The sequence below is a fragment of the Procambarus clarkii genome, chromosome 89, assembly GCF_040958095.1.
Source record: "Procambarus clarkii isolate CNS0578487 chromosome 89, FALCON_Pclarkii_2.0, whole genome shotgun sequence".
Classification (NCBI taxonomy): domain Eukaryota; kingdom Metazoa; phylum Arthropoda; class Malacostraca; order Decapoda; family Cambaridae; genus Procambarus; species Procambarus clarkii.
The window spans coordinates 503100-518483 of NC_091238.1; the positions used below are offsets into that span (position 1 = coordinate 503100).

The 15384-nt window shown below is 35.7% G+C and overlaps 1 long non-coding RNA gene across 1 annotated transcript; it reads right to left on the reverse strand.

Annotated features, from left to right (window-relative positions):
- Positions 1 to 919: 919 nt before the first annotated feature.
- On the reverse strand, positions 920 to 8152 carry LOC138359085 (uncharacterized). Its single transcript, XR_011225751.1, has 3 exons — positions 8042 to 8152; positions 5652 to 5758; positions 920 to 1465 (listed from the first exon to the last, which is right to left on the reverse strand). It is a non-coding gene; the product is annotated as an uncharacterized lncRNA (long non-coding RNA).
- Positions 8153 to 15384: the final 7232 nt, after the last annotated feature.

Genomic DNA, 15384 nt, shown 5'->3' on the forward strand with positions numbered 1-15384 from the left:
AGAATCTATATAAAACTATAGAATAGAATAGACTAATAGAATAGAATATATATATCATATATATATTTATATAAATAAATATATATATATATAAATATATGTATATATATTTATATATATATATATATATTATTATATCCTGTATTATTCCAGCCCATTATTAGAGATAGTAGCCACCTCTTATTTTGGTTTTCTTTCATTATTAGTGCTCAGAAAATTAAATATATCTACATATTTAGTCAAAATCAATTACATTATTTTATCTTATTCATAGCATAAATGTTCACAAAGATTACTAAAAAGAGATTGAATTAGACTACAGCAAATTGGCAAACTTTACCTTGTATCTGTTTCCACCGTGTTTGTTTGGGGCGTTCTTCAACATATCAGCAATACTTGTCTCAACATCTCTTTCAGTTGCATTAGTGTGGGTGTTGATACAGGCTTCTGGAAAGTTATAAGAATTAATTAATATATATAATTATAATTCTTTTTGTCAGGAGACAAGAAGCCACAGAGTAATAACATTGTTGGCTTTTATTTAGGTGTTCCCCTGTTCTCCAGTCTTCCTCCGTCCCCTCGTCCCCTTTGTCCTCCCCAGCATTCTCCATTCCCCTGTCCCCTCGTCCTCCCCACCATTACCCTCTCCTCTGTTCCCTCGTCTTCCCCACCATCCCCCCTGTCGTCCTCCCCACCATTCTAAACTACCTCATCCCATGCATTCCATGATGGTCTGATGCTTCCATCTGAAAATTGGGAACATCAAAAGATCTGACTTTCCCAATTTTCTGATGGGAACATCAAATGATCTGATATTCCCATCACTGAAAAATAAAAACAGATAAAAAAAATGATATGAAAAAATAGAAAATAAAATATACTCATGAAATGAACAGAATGGTTAACAACGCAGCTCAATTGCAATGCAATGTCACAATAACATTTAAATATACTTTAAGATATAATCTAGAAGAAAATAAGGATATTGAAACGGTTCATGAACTCTATTTCAATAAAGGACACTATGGGGAACTTTGAAAAATAGTTATTGAGTATAATTAGACAGACTTGTTGCTAGGCAGAGGAGTAATGAGATATATGGCAAATTTTGCAAAATATACAATGAAGGTACACAAACATTCATACCCAAACAAAGCAAAATGCTAGGTAAGAACAAAGCATTTGGCCCGTAGGAGAAATGAGATACCCACAAGACTAGAATACAAGTCATTAACAAGCATGCAAGTATAATACATAATACATGCAGACATATATATAATCCAAAAAAATGTCAAATTTACGTACTTATTATTACATTACAAATATCCAAGGTTTTGAAGACACGTTTCCTCTTGCGCCCAACGAGTGAATACTGAGACCAGACCCCATAGGTCCCTATCCTCCTCATCATTCGTCTCACTGTGTCTCCACAGCTTGCACCGCCCATTTGAGACAGCGTCTGGACCTGTTAAAATAATGCATAAGCTGTAAGGTAATAGAGAATAATATATATCTTTCAATCTCAACATTAGATTTTCTAATTTCCAACTGTATTAAATAAATAGCATTAAAATATTTTCCTTCTTAACTATTACAAAAATCAACGAATTTGAGTAACTTTTGCTTTTGTTTTATTTGTACCTTAAACATAACACTGAACAATCAATTATGTGCCACCCCACCTTCCTTCATCTGCAAAAAAACTAATCAAAAGACATATGTACAAGGCTAAAAAAATTCAGCAACACTTACCATACTCAGGCTAAAAGAATTAAGCAACACTTACCATACTCTTTTTATATTCACTGTTAACTTTTAGCTCATGTGACAGACTTTCCACCTGCTCAACAGTTTCAAGTAGGGATGGAAGAATGTCTTCCAGGATTGGTATATCTCCATGTGTTTTTGACATATGGGTTTCCGTCATTTTGACAATATTCAGGATATCCCCTGATAAAAATGTCAATTTTGATAATTCCTTCATCATGTATTCCATTATGCCAAAACCATAATCATAATCATCTGTATCAAACCTTATTACAGGTAAAACCAGTAGGCAGTCTACTGTATTTTATCAAACCGTTATTAGTATAATAGATCTCGTAATAATTTTGCAAAAATAATGGCATTTACTATTTTTAAAAGATTATTAGCAAATTTACACAAATGGTGCATTCGGAAGACAAAACCAATTTTTCACTTTTGACAATTGAGCACCTGCTACATCCAGATTCTAGGGAGGAAAGGAAGGACGATCTTACTGGATCCCATAGCCTCTCCGAGGCACAAACCTGGCTTTTACATAACCCCCCCCCCCCTGCACCCGAGCTTTTTAAAATAGTAAATGCCACTATTTTTGCAAAATTATTACGAGATCTATTATTCTAATAAGAGTTTGATAAAATACAAACCCTGGGGCCATAGAACGGCTATTTAATCCCCTTGAACGGACCTGTGCATGGGCCACTGAGGCATCGAAAAAAAACAGACCGGCTTGGGAAAAAAGCAAAATTGCCGGTCTATGGCCCAGCTGATGGCTGTGCATGAATGGCTAATGGCTGTTAGTTATGGAGCTAGGTTAGACTATGTATGTTTAAATCTCTGATTTAAACAGAGCCAGTGTTCAGTCAAATAACTGAATTTATCAAATCTTATCCTTGTATAATATACAAGCTGATGTGAGATCCCTGTCTACAGGTGGACTGGAACTATTATCCAGTAGGCAGTCTACTGTATTTTATCAAACCGTTATTAGTATAATAGATCTCGTAATAATTTTGCAAAAATAATGGCATTTACTATTTTTAAAAGATTATTAGCAAATTTACAGAAATGGTGCATTCGGAAGACAAAACCAATTTTTCACTTTTGACAATTGAGCACCTGCTACATCCAGATTCTAGGGAGGAAAGGAAGGACGATCTTACTGGATCCCATAGCCTCTCCGAGGCACAAACCAGGCTTTTACATAACCCCCCCCCCTGCACCCGAGCTTTTTAAAATAGTAAATGCTACTATTTTTGCAAAATTATTACGAGATCTATTATTCTAATAAGAGTTTGATAAAATACAAACCCTGGGGCCATAGAACGGCTATTTAATCCCCTTGAACGGACCTGTGCATGGGCCACTGAGGCATCGAAAAAAAACAGACCGGCTTGGGAAAAAAGCAAAATTGCCGGTCTATGGCCCAGCTGATGGCTGTGCATGAATGGCTAATGGCTAATGGCTGTTAGTTATGGAGCTAGGTTAGACTATGTATGTTTAAATCTCTGATTTAAACAGAGCCAGTGTTCAGTCAAATAACTGAATTTATCAAATCTTATCCTTGTATAATATACAAGCTGATGTGAGATCCCTGTCTACAGGTGGACTGGAACTATTATCCAGTAGGCAGTCTACTGTATTTTATCAAACCGTTATTAGTATAATAGATCTCGTAATAATTTTGCAAAAATAATGGCATTTACTATTTTTAAAAGATTATTAGCAAATTTACAGAAATGGTGCATTCGGAAGACAAAACCAATTTTTCACTTTTGACAATTGAGCACCTGCTACATCCAGATTCTAGGGAGGAAAGGAAGGACGATCTTACTGGATCCCATAGCCTCTCCGAGGCACAAACCAGGCTTTTACACAAACCCCCCCCCCCCTGCACCCGAGCTTTTTAAAATAGTAAATGCCACTATTTTTGCAAAATTATTACGAGATCTATTATTCTAGAGAATAATGCATATAAATGCATATATGCATATAAATACAAAAGTAAATCAAATCTTATCCTTGTATAATATACAAGCTGATGTGAGATCCCTGTCTACAGGTGGACTGGAACTATTATCCAGTAGGCAGTCTACTGTATTTTATCAAACCGTTATTAGTATAATAGATCTCGTAATAATTTTGCAAAAATAATGGCATTTACTATTTTTAAAAGATTATTAGCAAATTTACACAAATGGTGCATTCGGAAGACAAAACCAATTTTTCACTTTTGACAATTGAGCACCTGCTACATCCAGATTCTAGGGAGGAAAGGAAGGACGATCTTACTGGATCCCATAGCCTCTCCGAGGCACAAACCTGGCTTTTACATAACCCCCCCCCCCCTGCACCCGAGCTTTTTAAAATAGTAAATGCCACTATTTTTGCAAAATTATTACGAGATCTATTATTCTAATAAGAGTTTGATAAAATACAAACCCTGGGGCCATAGAACGGCTATTTAATCCCCTTGAACGGACCTGTGCATGGGCCACTGAGGCATCGAAAAAAAACAGACCGGCTTGGGAAAAAAGCAAAATTGCCGGTCTATGGCCCAGCTGATGGCTGTGCATGAATGGCTAATGGCTGTTAGTTATGGAGCTAGGTTAGACTATGTATGTTTAAATCTCTGATTTAAACAGAGCCAGTGTTCAGTCAAATAACTGAATTTATCAAATCTTATCCTTGTATAATATACAAGCTGATGTGAGATCCCTGTCTACAGGTGGACTGGAACTATTATCCAGTAGGCAGTCTACTGTATTTTATCAAACCGTTATTAGTATAATAGATCTCGTAATAATTTTGCAAAAATAATGGCATTTACTATTTTTAAAAGATTATTAGCAAATTTACAGAAATGGTGCATTCGGAAGACAAAACCAATTTTTCACTTTTGACAATTGAGCACCTGCTACATCCAGATTCTAGGGAGGAAAGGAAGGACGATCTTACTGGATCCCATAGCCTCTCCGAGGCACAAACCAGGCTTTTACATAACCCCCCCCCCTGCACCCGAGCTTTTTAAAATAGTAAATGCTACTATTTTTGCAAAATTATTACGAGATCTATTATTCTAATAAGAGTTTGATAAAATACAAACCCTGGGGCCATAGAACGGCTATTTAATCCCCTTGAACGGACCTGTGCATGGGCCACTGAGGCATCGAAAAAAAACAGACCGGCTTGGGAAAAAAGCAAAATTGCCGGTCTATGGCCCAGCTGATGGCTGTGCATGAATGGCTAATGGCTAATGGCTGTTAGTTATGGAGCTAGGTTAGACTATGTATGTTTAAATCTCTGATTTAAACAGAGCCAGTGTTCAGTCAAATAACTGAATTTATCAAATCTTATCCTTGTATAATATACAAGCTGATGTGAGATCCCTGTCTACAGGTGGACTGGAACTATTATCCAGTAGGCAGTCTACTGTATTTTATCAAACCGTTATTAGTATAATAGATCTCGTAATAATTTTGCAAAAATAATGGCATTTACTATTTTTAAAAGATTATTAGCAAATTTACACAAATGGTGCATTCGGAAGACAAAACCAATTTTTCACTTTTGACAATTGAGCACCTGCTACATCCAGATTCTAGGGAGGAAAGGAAGGACGATCTTACTGGATCCCATAGCCTCTCCGAGGCACAAACCAGGCTTTTACATAACCCCCCCCCCTGCACCCGAGCTTTTTAAAATAGTAAATGCCATTATTTTTGCAAAATTATTACGAGATCTATTATACTAATAACGGTAAATAAATAATAAATAGTAAATAAATCAAAATCAGTTACATTATTTTATCTTATTCATAGCATAAATGTTCTCGAAGATTACTAAAAAGAAATTGAATTAGACTACAGCAAATTGGCAAACTTTACCTTGTATCTGTTTCCACCGAGTTTGTTTGGGGCGTTCTTCAACATATCAGCAATACTTGTCTCAACATCTCTTTCAGTTGCATTAGTGTGGGTGTTGATACAGGCTTCTGGAAATTTATAAGAATTAATTAATATATATAATTATAATTCACTTTGCTATTCCCCATTCCACAGTCCTCTCGTCCTTCCCACTTCCCTGTCCCCACATCATCCCCACTATTCCCACTTCCCTGTCCCATCGTCCTCCTTACCATTTTCCCCTCGCCTGTCCTTCTTCCTCCCCCACCATCTCCCATTCACCTGTCCCTTTGTCCTCCCCAGCATTCCCCTGTCCCCACCATCCCCAACTCCCCAGTCCCCTCGTCCTCCCCACCATTACCCTCTCCTCTGTCCCCTCGTCTTCCCCACCATACCCCCCTCTCGTCCTCCCCACCATTCCAAACTACCTCATCCGATGCATTCTATAATGGTCTGATGCTTCCATCAGAAAATTGGGAACATCAAATGATCTGATATTCCCATCACTGAAAAATAAGAACAGCTAAAAAAATGAAATGAAAAAAATAAAAAAATAAACTATACTCATGAAATGAACAGTATGGTAAACAACACAGCTCAATTTCAATGCAATGTCACACAAAATTATTAAATCGAAATGAAAATAAATTGAAATCTATGAAAATTCAAATTATCAATACAATCGGAAATATTGAAATAATATCGCAACATAATATAGTGTGGGTTGCTCTTACGTGCAACAGACGGTGCTGTTTTTCAAAAAAGGCATGGTTTTACCTGTCACAAGTGTGGCATCTATACTTATACTCACGAAATGAACGGTATGGTAAACAACATAGCTCAATTGCAATGCAATGTCACAATAACATTTAATAACAATAATAACAATAACATTTAAATATACTTTAAGATATAATCTAGAAGAAAATAAGAACATTGAAACGGTTCATGAACTCGATTTCAATAAAGGACACTATGGGGAACTTTGAAAAACAGTTAATGAGTATAATTAGACAGACTTGTTGCTAGGCAGAGGAGTAAATAATGAGATATATGGCAAATTTTGCAAAATATACGGCACACAAACATTCATACCCAAACAAAGCAAAATGCTAGGTAAGAACAAAGCAGTTGGCCCGTAGGGGAAAGGAGATACCCACAAGACTGGAATACAAGTCATTAACAAGCACACAAGTACTACACTACACAACAACCGCACTACTACCAGAACTGGACGAATCACTACCAAAACAACACATTGCACATCACTACCAAAACAACACAACACAACACAAGCATTGGCAAAGAATTATAGACCAGTTGCACTAACATCCCACATAATAAAATTATTTGAGAGTGATCAGGAGTCAGATTACTAGTTTTATAGAGACCAATGACCTCCACAATCCAGGCCAACAAGGATTTAGAGCAGTTTCTATGATCGAGCCACTGAGATCTATAAAGAATTCTGATCAAGAAAGAGATCTAGGGGTGGTTTTAGATAGAAAACTATAACCTGAGGATCATATTAAGAACATTCTGCGAGGGGCCTATGCTACACTTTTTAACTTTAGAATTGCTTTTAAATACATAGGTCAAAAAGTTTTAAAAGTTTTAAAAGTTTTTTAAACCTCTCGTGTATCATGAGTGTGTTAAAGCATCAGATGGTGCATTCAGATGATGAATATTACCTAGTTCCTTCATCTGGGAAGAATGAACACATATTGGTGCATTCGGATGATAAAAACTAACTACTGTAGTTTAATTGATCAACAGACTGTATATCATATGCAGACTGTATGTGGATCTGCGGGCCTCTCCAAACAACAGCCTGGTGGACCAAGCTCCACCAGGGCTAAAGCACAAAGTGATATAGATGTGATAGAGAAACTAGGTCAAATGGAGGAGTAGGTCTGTATATTAAACAGCACCTGACGTGCACAGAGCTACTAAACTATAGAGATATATGACCGAACCTAACCTATCTTTATAGGTTAGGTTAGGTAGCTGAAAATGTTAGGTTAGGTAGTCGAAAAAACATTAATTCAAGAAAACTTGGCTTATTAGGCAAATCGGGCCTTGCATAGTAGGCTGAGATGTGCGTTCTGGCTACTAGGTACGACACACACATATATATATATATATATATATATATATATATATATATATATATATATATATATATATATATATATATATATATATATATATATATATATATATATATATATATATATATATATATGTATATATATATATATATATATATATATATATATATATATATATATATATATATATATATATATATATAAATATATATATCGGACAATTAGTAAAAAAAAAAAAAAAAAAAAATTAAATTATTTTACCTTGTACCTAGATCCACCAGGCCTGTTTGGTGCCTGTTTCAGTACTTCAGACATCTGGAAGGTCACATCCTCCTCCTCAACTTGTGGATGTGCGTTGATAGATGATTCTGTAAAATTAAGTTATTTATATAATAATAAATTCAGTATAACAATAATATTCTGTAAAATTAAAAGTAATTTATACATCAATCAGATAAAACTCTCCAGAGATGGTGATACACAACATATAAAGGACAAGTTTCAGAACAAAATATGCATTTAGGAATAAGGTTTTGTACATGTAGGTAGCACATGAGAAAATAAGTGGAAGGTGATCAAGTTTATATTAACATGTTAATGACTTTGTTAAGGCTTTGCAAGAATGAAAAAATATTAATAATATAATATCACCTACCAATTAATTGTACATCATTTATAAGTCAATTATTTGCATTATTATTATTCAATACTAATGATATAAAAATGCATTTTGTAATCTACTATTTATGCAAGTATTAAGCACAGGATCATGAAATAAACTGCAAAATACTGTAATGGATAAACCAATTAATTTTACATTTTCCTATAGCTAAGTCAGTCAGTTCTATTAGCAGCAGAGAACAATTATGCCCAACCTCTATTAAATGAAACAATCTTAAGAGCAAGTGATAGAAATATAATCATTTATGCTTGGGATTATGGAATGGTTCCAAATATGAAAAATATCAAGTTTTTTGGTTAAAATTTTTTAACTTAAAATTTACATTTTTAAGTGAATTTTAAACTTTAAAAAAATTATTTAATTTTTTGGTTACTTACTTAAAATAACATTATATAGTTCTTGTTTTTGTAGAAATGCCAATTTCTTCTTTTGCCCTTCCAGACTGTATAGTGACCACAGGCCGTTTGTTCATATCTTCATTATTCTTCGAACTGTGGTTGCACAATCAGACCCACGTACACTGGTTAAAAGCATCACCTAAAAGCAACAACAAAAATGTAGTACACTGACGAATTTTGAATATATATATATATATATATATATATATATATATATATATATATATATATATATATATATATATATATATATATTAGTTGATTTTATACCCGCATTAGGTCAGGTGATAATACAATGAAGGTGATAATAAAGCCATTCACAACTGCAGGCCTAATAAAAAAAGGAGGTGGCATAGCAATATCTTACAAAGATACCTTCATCTGCAATAGTCTCATTAGTAATAGAGACGACTATTGTGAATATACCTTTGCCAAGTTCTCCAGTAAATCCCTTAAATCCTCCTTGACTATAAGTGCCATCTATAGATTTCCCAATACCGACATAGCTTCATTCTCAGATAACGTAAGGAATCTTATCATAAATAACAATCTCAACAAAAATCAAACCAACTTAGTGGTTTGTAATGGTGAACAAAACATGCAGATACTTATATATAACCTGTGAATAGAGTGTAATAACACCAAAACTATTTGTTTATTGTTTTATGACCATAATAATTGAATCACTAATATGATTCACTAATATATAATCCTAATAATAATCACTAATATATAATCCATTGAGCATGCTGCATCTCTTTCAGTCTCTTTGCAATTTGAACAAGAGGGTTTTTAATTGATCGAACCATATTCTTAAAGTAAAGTAAATGAGATGTATTCCATATTTTGCAAAATATACGATGAAGGCACACAAACATTCATACCAAAACTGAAGGGCAGGATTTATGAGGAGACATTAGAGGCATTAAATATTCCAAACTAGAAGACAGAAGGAAAAGAGGAGATATGATCACTACGTACAAAACAGTAACAGGAATTGATAAACTTGATAGGGAAGATTTCCCGAGACCTGGAATTTCAAGAACAAGAGGTTATAGATTTAAACGAACTAAACAAAGATGCCGAAGAAATGTAAGACAATTCACTTTTGCAAACAGAATGGTAAACGGTTGGAACATGTTAGGTGAGAAGGTGGTGGAGGCCAAATCCGTCAAAAGTTTCAAAGCATTATATGACAAAGAGTGCTGGGAAAATGGGACACCACGAGTGTAGCTCTCCATCCATCTGATTGATAACCCAAATGAATTTTTCATGGATATGATACCAACATCAAATCATAAATCAGATGTGATCCTATCCCCACTGGATTTTGAAGAAGCCATAGACAGTATGCCTATGCACTCTGCACCAGGCCCTGACTCTTGGAACTCTATATTCATCAAGAACTGTAAAAAACGTTATCGCAGGCCCTTCACATTCTTTGGAGACAAAGCCAAGATACTGGCATTGTCCCTGACATACTAAAAACCGCAGAGATAGCACCGCCCCATAAAGGAGGAAATAAGGCAGAGGCAAAAAACTACAGACCGATAGCACTAACATCGCACATCATAAAAATCTTTGAGAGAATGCTAAGAAGTAAGATCACAAAATACATGGAATCACAGCATCTCCATAACCCCAGACAACATGGTTTCAGAACAGGGCGCTCTTGCCTATCACAGTTGCTGGACCACTCTGACATGGCACTAGATGCCATGGAAGACAAACAAAACGCTTTGACAAAAAAAAGCCTTTGACAAATGTGACCATTGTGTTATTGCACATAAAATGCGTTCAAAAGGAATTACCGGAAAAATAGGCAGATGGATATACAACTTCCTGACTAATAGAACCCAATGTGTAGTAGTCAACAAAATAAAATCTGGACCATCAACCGTAAAGAGCTCAGTCCCCAAGCGTACTGTGCTTGCTCCAATACTTTTTCTCATCCTCATATCGGACATAGACAAGGACACAACCTATAGTACTTGATCATCCTTTGCAGATGACACTAGAATCTTCACGAGAGTAGGCAACATAGAGGACACGGACACTAGGTAGGTTACAGAGAATTTATTAGGTAGTGCTTCGTTTTTATCTTAAACTGGTTGAGAGAGGTACAGTCTTTAACATGGTTGGGAAGGTCATTCCACATTCTGGGTCCCTTGATTTGTAGAGCATTTCTAGTATGATTAAGTCGTACTCTTGGAATATCAAAACTGTATTTATTTCTGGTGTGGTGCTCATGGGTTCTGTTACATCCTTCAATGAAGCTTTTGAGGTCAGGATTGGCATTACAGTTCAGCGTTTTATATATGTATAATACACATGAGAGAATGTGCAGTGACTTAATGTCTAACATATTCAGAGATTTAAGTAGGGGTACCGAGTGATGTCTAGGGGCCAGAGTTGGATATTGTCCTAATATAAGCTTTGTGTTGAGTAATTAGAGGACGTAAATGATTTTGGGTAGTAGAACCCCAAGCACAAATACCATAGTTAAGATATGGATAGATGAGGGAGTAATAGAGAGTAACCAGGGCAGGGCGGGGTACATAATATCTGATCTTAGAAAGAATGCCAACAGTTTTTTAAACTTTTTTTGATATATTTAGAATGTGTCCCTGGAAATTCAGCTTGTGGTCAATGAGAACGCCAAGGAACTTGCCATCTAATTTGTTACAAATTTGGGTATTGTTTATTTTGAGATTTATTTGACTAGAGGATTTATAGCCAAACAGAATATAGAGAGTTTCGTCAATGTTAAGGGTGAGTTTGTTGGCAGTTAGCCAAGGATGGACTTTATTTAGCTCAGTATTTACTGTGACATTTAGAGCAAGGGGGTCAGGACTGGAGTAAATGAAGGTTGTGTCGTCAGCAAATAGAATTGGCTTGAGGTGTTGGGAGGCATTTGGACGGCCACTAATGTAGATGAGAAAGAGGAGAGGGCCAAGTATGCTACCCTGAGGAACACCAATGTTGATAAGTAGGGTGGGAGAAATTGTATTATTCACAGAAACATACTGGAGCCTGTCAGTAAGGTAAGATTTGAGGTATTGCAGGGAGTGTCCTCTGACTCCATAATGATGTAATTTAAGAAGAAGGTTTTGGTGATTGACAGTGTCAAAAGCCTTACGCAGGTCCACAAATAACCCCACAGGGAACTCACTTATATCAAAGAGCTGCATGAATCAAGTTAATCATACTAATAAGTGCATCGTTAATGCTTTTTGGGGGTCTGAAGCCATATTGACAAGAGCTAAGTATATTGTGTTTGGCTAGATAAGAGTAAAGCTGCTTGTAGATTAGTTTTTCAAATATTTTTGACAAGTTAGGTAGGATTAATATAGGTCTGTAGTTGTTAACATTTGTGAGATCACCACAATTGTGGACAAGGGTTACTCTCGCTTTTTTTAGAATATCTGGAAAGGTTTGGAGTTCAAGTGACTTGTTGAAGAGCAATGCAATAGCAGGGGCTAAAGATCTGGAGGCTTTTTTGTAAATTAAAGTTAGTATCTCCTCAAGGGCACTAGACTTGGTTTTAAAGGAAAGGATTATCTCATTGACGTCAGTCGAGTTAGTAGGCTTTGGGTACAGAAACTGGGGATAGTTACCTGTAAGATAGTCCTTAATATCAGTACTGGAAGATGAAATATCATTTGCAAGGGATGACCCAATGGAAAAGAAGAACCTATTGGGTGTTCTGTCTTGTGTTGATACTTTTATAACCCTATTAATATCTTCTTTGTTATGTCCATTCATCCACTTGTAAACCACTATCATGTCACTCCCAACTCTTCGCCTTTCCAGTGAATGCAATTTAAGCTTTGTTAATCTTTCTTCATATGAAAGGTTTCTAATTTGGGGAATTAACTTAGTCATCCTACGCTGGACATGTTCAAGTGAATTTATATCCATTCTATAGTAAGGCGACCAAAACTGAACTGCATAATCTAAATGGGGCCTAACCAGAGCAAGATATAACTGAAGAACCACACCAGGTGTCTTGTCACTAACGCTTCGATTAATAAATCCCAGTGTCCTATTTGCCTTATTACGAACATATATGCATTGACCCTTTTGTTTTAAATTCTTACTTATCATAACTCCCAGATCCCTTTGCAATTCCACTTCGCAATCTCAACATCATCTAGCTCGTATCTTGTAACTCTATCATCATTACCTAGCCTCAAAACTTTATATCTATCAGCATTAAACTGCATCTGTCAATCCTTTGACCATTTCAAAACCTTATTTAGATCAACTTGAAGTGATAGTGAGTCTTCTTCCGTGTTAATTTCCCTGCCAATTTTTGTATCATCGGCAAATTTGCAAATGTTGAACTCAAACCTGAATCTAAATCATTGATATATATTATAAACAACAGAGGTCCCAGGACAGAGCCCTGAAGCACTCCACTGAAAACACTTTCCCACTCTGACTTAACCCCATTTATACTAACTCTCTGTTTTCTTTGGAATAGCCATCCCCAAATCCAACTTAATATAGCACCTCCAATACCAAGAGCCTTTTTTTTTTAATCAGTCTTTCATGTGGCACTGTATCAAAAGCTTTGCTAAAGTCAAGGTACACAACATCACAATCCTTACCACTATCAACTGCCTCAACTATGCTGGAATAAAAAGATAGCAAATTTGTTAAACATGAACGGCCATTTGTAAAACCATGTTGCGACTCATTTATTAATTTGTGTTTTTCAAGATGAAGACGAATTTTATTTGCAATTATCGATTCAAGTAACTTTCCCACAATAGACGTTAGGCTAATTGGTCGATAGTTTCACGCAAGTGATCTATCTCCTTTCTTAAAAATTGGTACCACATTAGCAACTTTCCATAACTCTGGCACTTTACCTAACTCTATTGATTTATTAAATATGGTAGACAGTGGCTCGGAAAGCTCCTCTTTGCACTCTTTAAGCACCCTGGCAAACACTTCATCCGGCCCTGGGGATTTGTTTGGTTTGAGTTTAACTATTTGTTTAATTACATCCTCCCTGGTAACTGCTAAACTAGTCAACCTGTCCTCATCCCCACCCTCATAGACTTGTTCGGCTGAAGGCATATTGTTAAGTTCCTCTTTAGTAAATACAGATATAAAATATTTATTGAAAATACTACTCATCTCTTTATCATTATCTGTTATTTGACCTGTCTCAGTTTTTAATGGACCTATCCTTTCATAGTTTCTTTTTGCTTTCCTTGTCTCCTTTTTAGTATTTCTAACCAGTTGTATGAATTCCTGTTCTAAACTGACTTCCCCATTCTTAATCCTTTTGTACCACGCTCTCTTTTTACCTATAAGATTCTTCAGATCCTTTGTTATCCACTTTGGATCAGTAGTATTCGATCTATTCAATTTATATGGTATACTATGTTCCTGGGCCTCACCTAGAATATTCTTAAATAGGTTATATTTTGAGTCCACATCGAAAACCCCTTTTACGTCACCCATCGCTGGGCCCACGTCCAGCTCTAAGACCGCCCCACACCCCATACCCAAGACTTTCCAATCTATTTGACCCAATAAATTTCTTAGGTTATTGAAATTAGCTTTTCGAAAATCAGGTACTTTAACATAATTTTCTCCTACAGATCTATTCCATTCTATGCTAAATCTGATTTCTTTATGATCACTGTTCCCTAGCTCACTCCCTATTTCGATGTCCTTCATTTGAGTTTCCCTGTTCGTTAACACTAAATCTAAAATATTATTTTCCCGCGTTGGTTCCTTTATGTCTTGCGTAAGAAAGCAATCATCAATTAATTCTTGAAAATCTTCTGCTTCATTATTCCCTGTTTTGTTCAACTAGTTTATTCCACTAAAATTAAAGTCACCCATGACATAAATACTGCTAGATCTAGATGCTCTAGATATTTCATCCCATAGATGCTTTGCTTCCATTCTCTCTAAATTTGGTGGCCTATATATAACTCCTATTATACTATTATTTGCTTTTTCGTTTAATTCTATCCAAATAGCTTCTGTGTGTGGCTCAGATTTAATTCCCTCTTTGAGACTACATTTCAAATTGTCCCTAACGTATATGGCTACTCCCCCTCCTCGTCTAATATATCTATCTGTGTGAAATAGTTTAAATCCATTTATTTGATATTCAGCTAATAGTTCTCTATTTTCTACATTCATCCACGTTTTGGTAAGCGCGATAATATCTATTTTTTCTGTGCAGACAAGAGCATTTAATTCGTTTATTTTATTTCTTAGACTTCTACTGTTAGTGTAATATACCCTAAGTGAATTGTTATTTTGAGGCCCTTCAATTTCCCTGATCATTTTGCCAATTCCTTTCTCCCTCAAACACATACTTTTATTACCTCCTTCCTCCAAATCAATTCCCATACCACTATCTACTAACAGTTTAAACCCAAACAAACACCTCTAACCACTGGTTCCAACGAGTTCGCAACAGCAACAACCCCAGGCCTCGATAGATGCACCCCATCCTGAGCATACATTTCATTTCTTCCATAGAAGTGTCC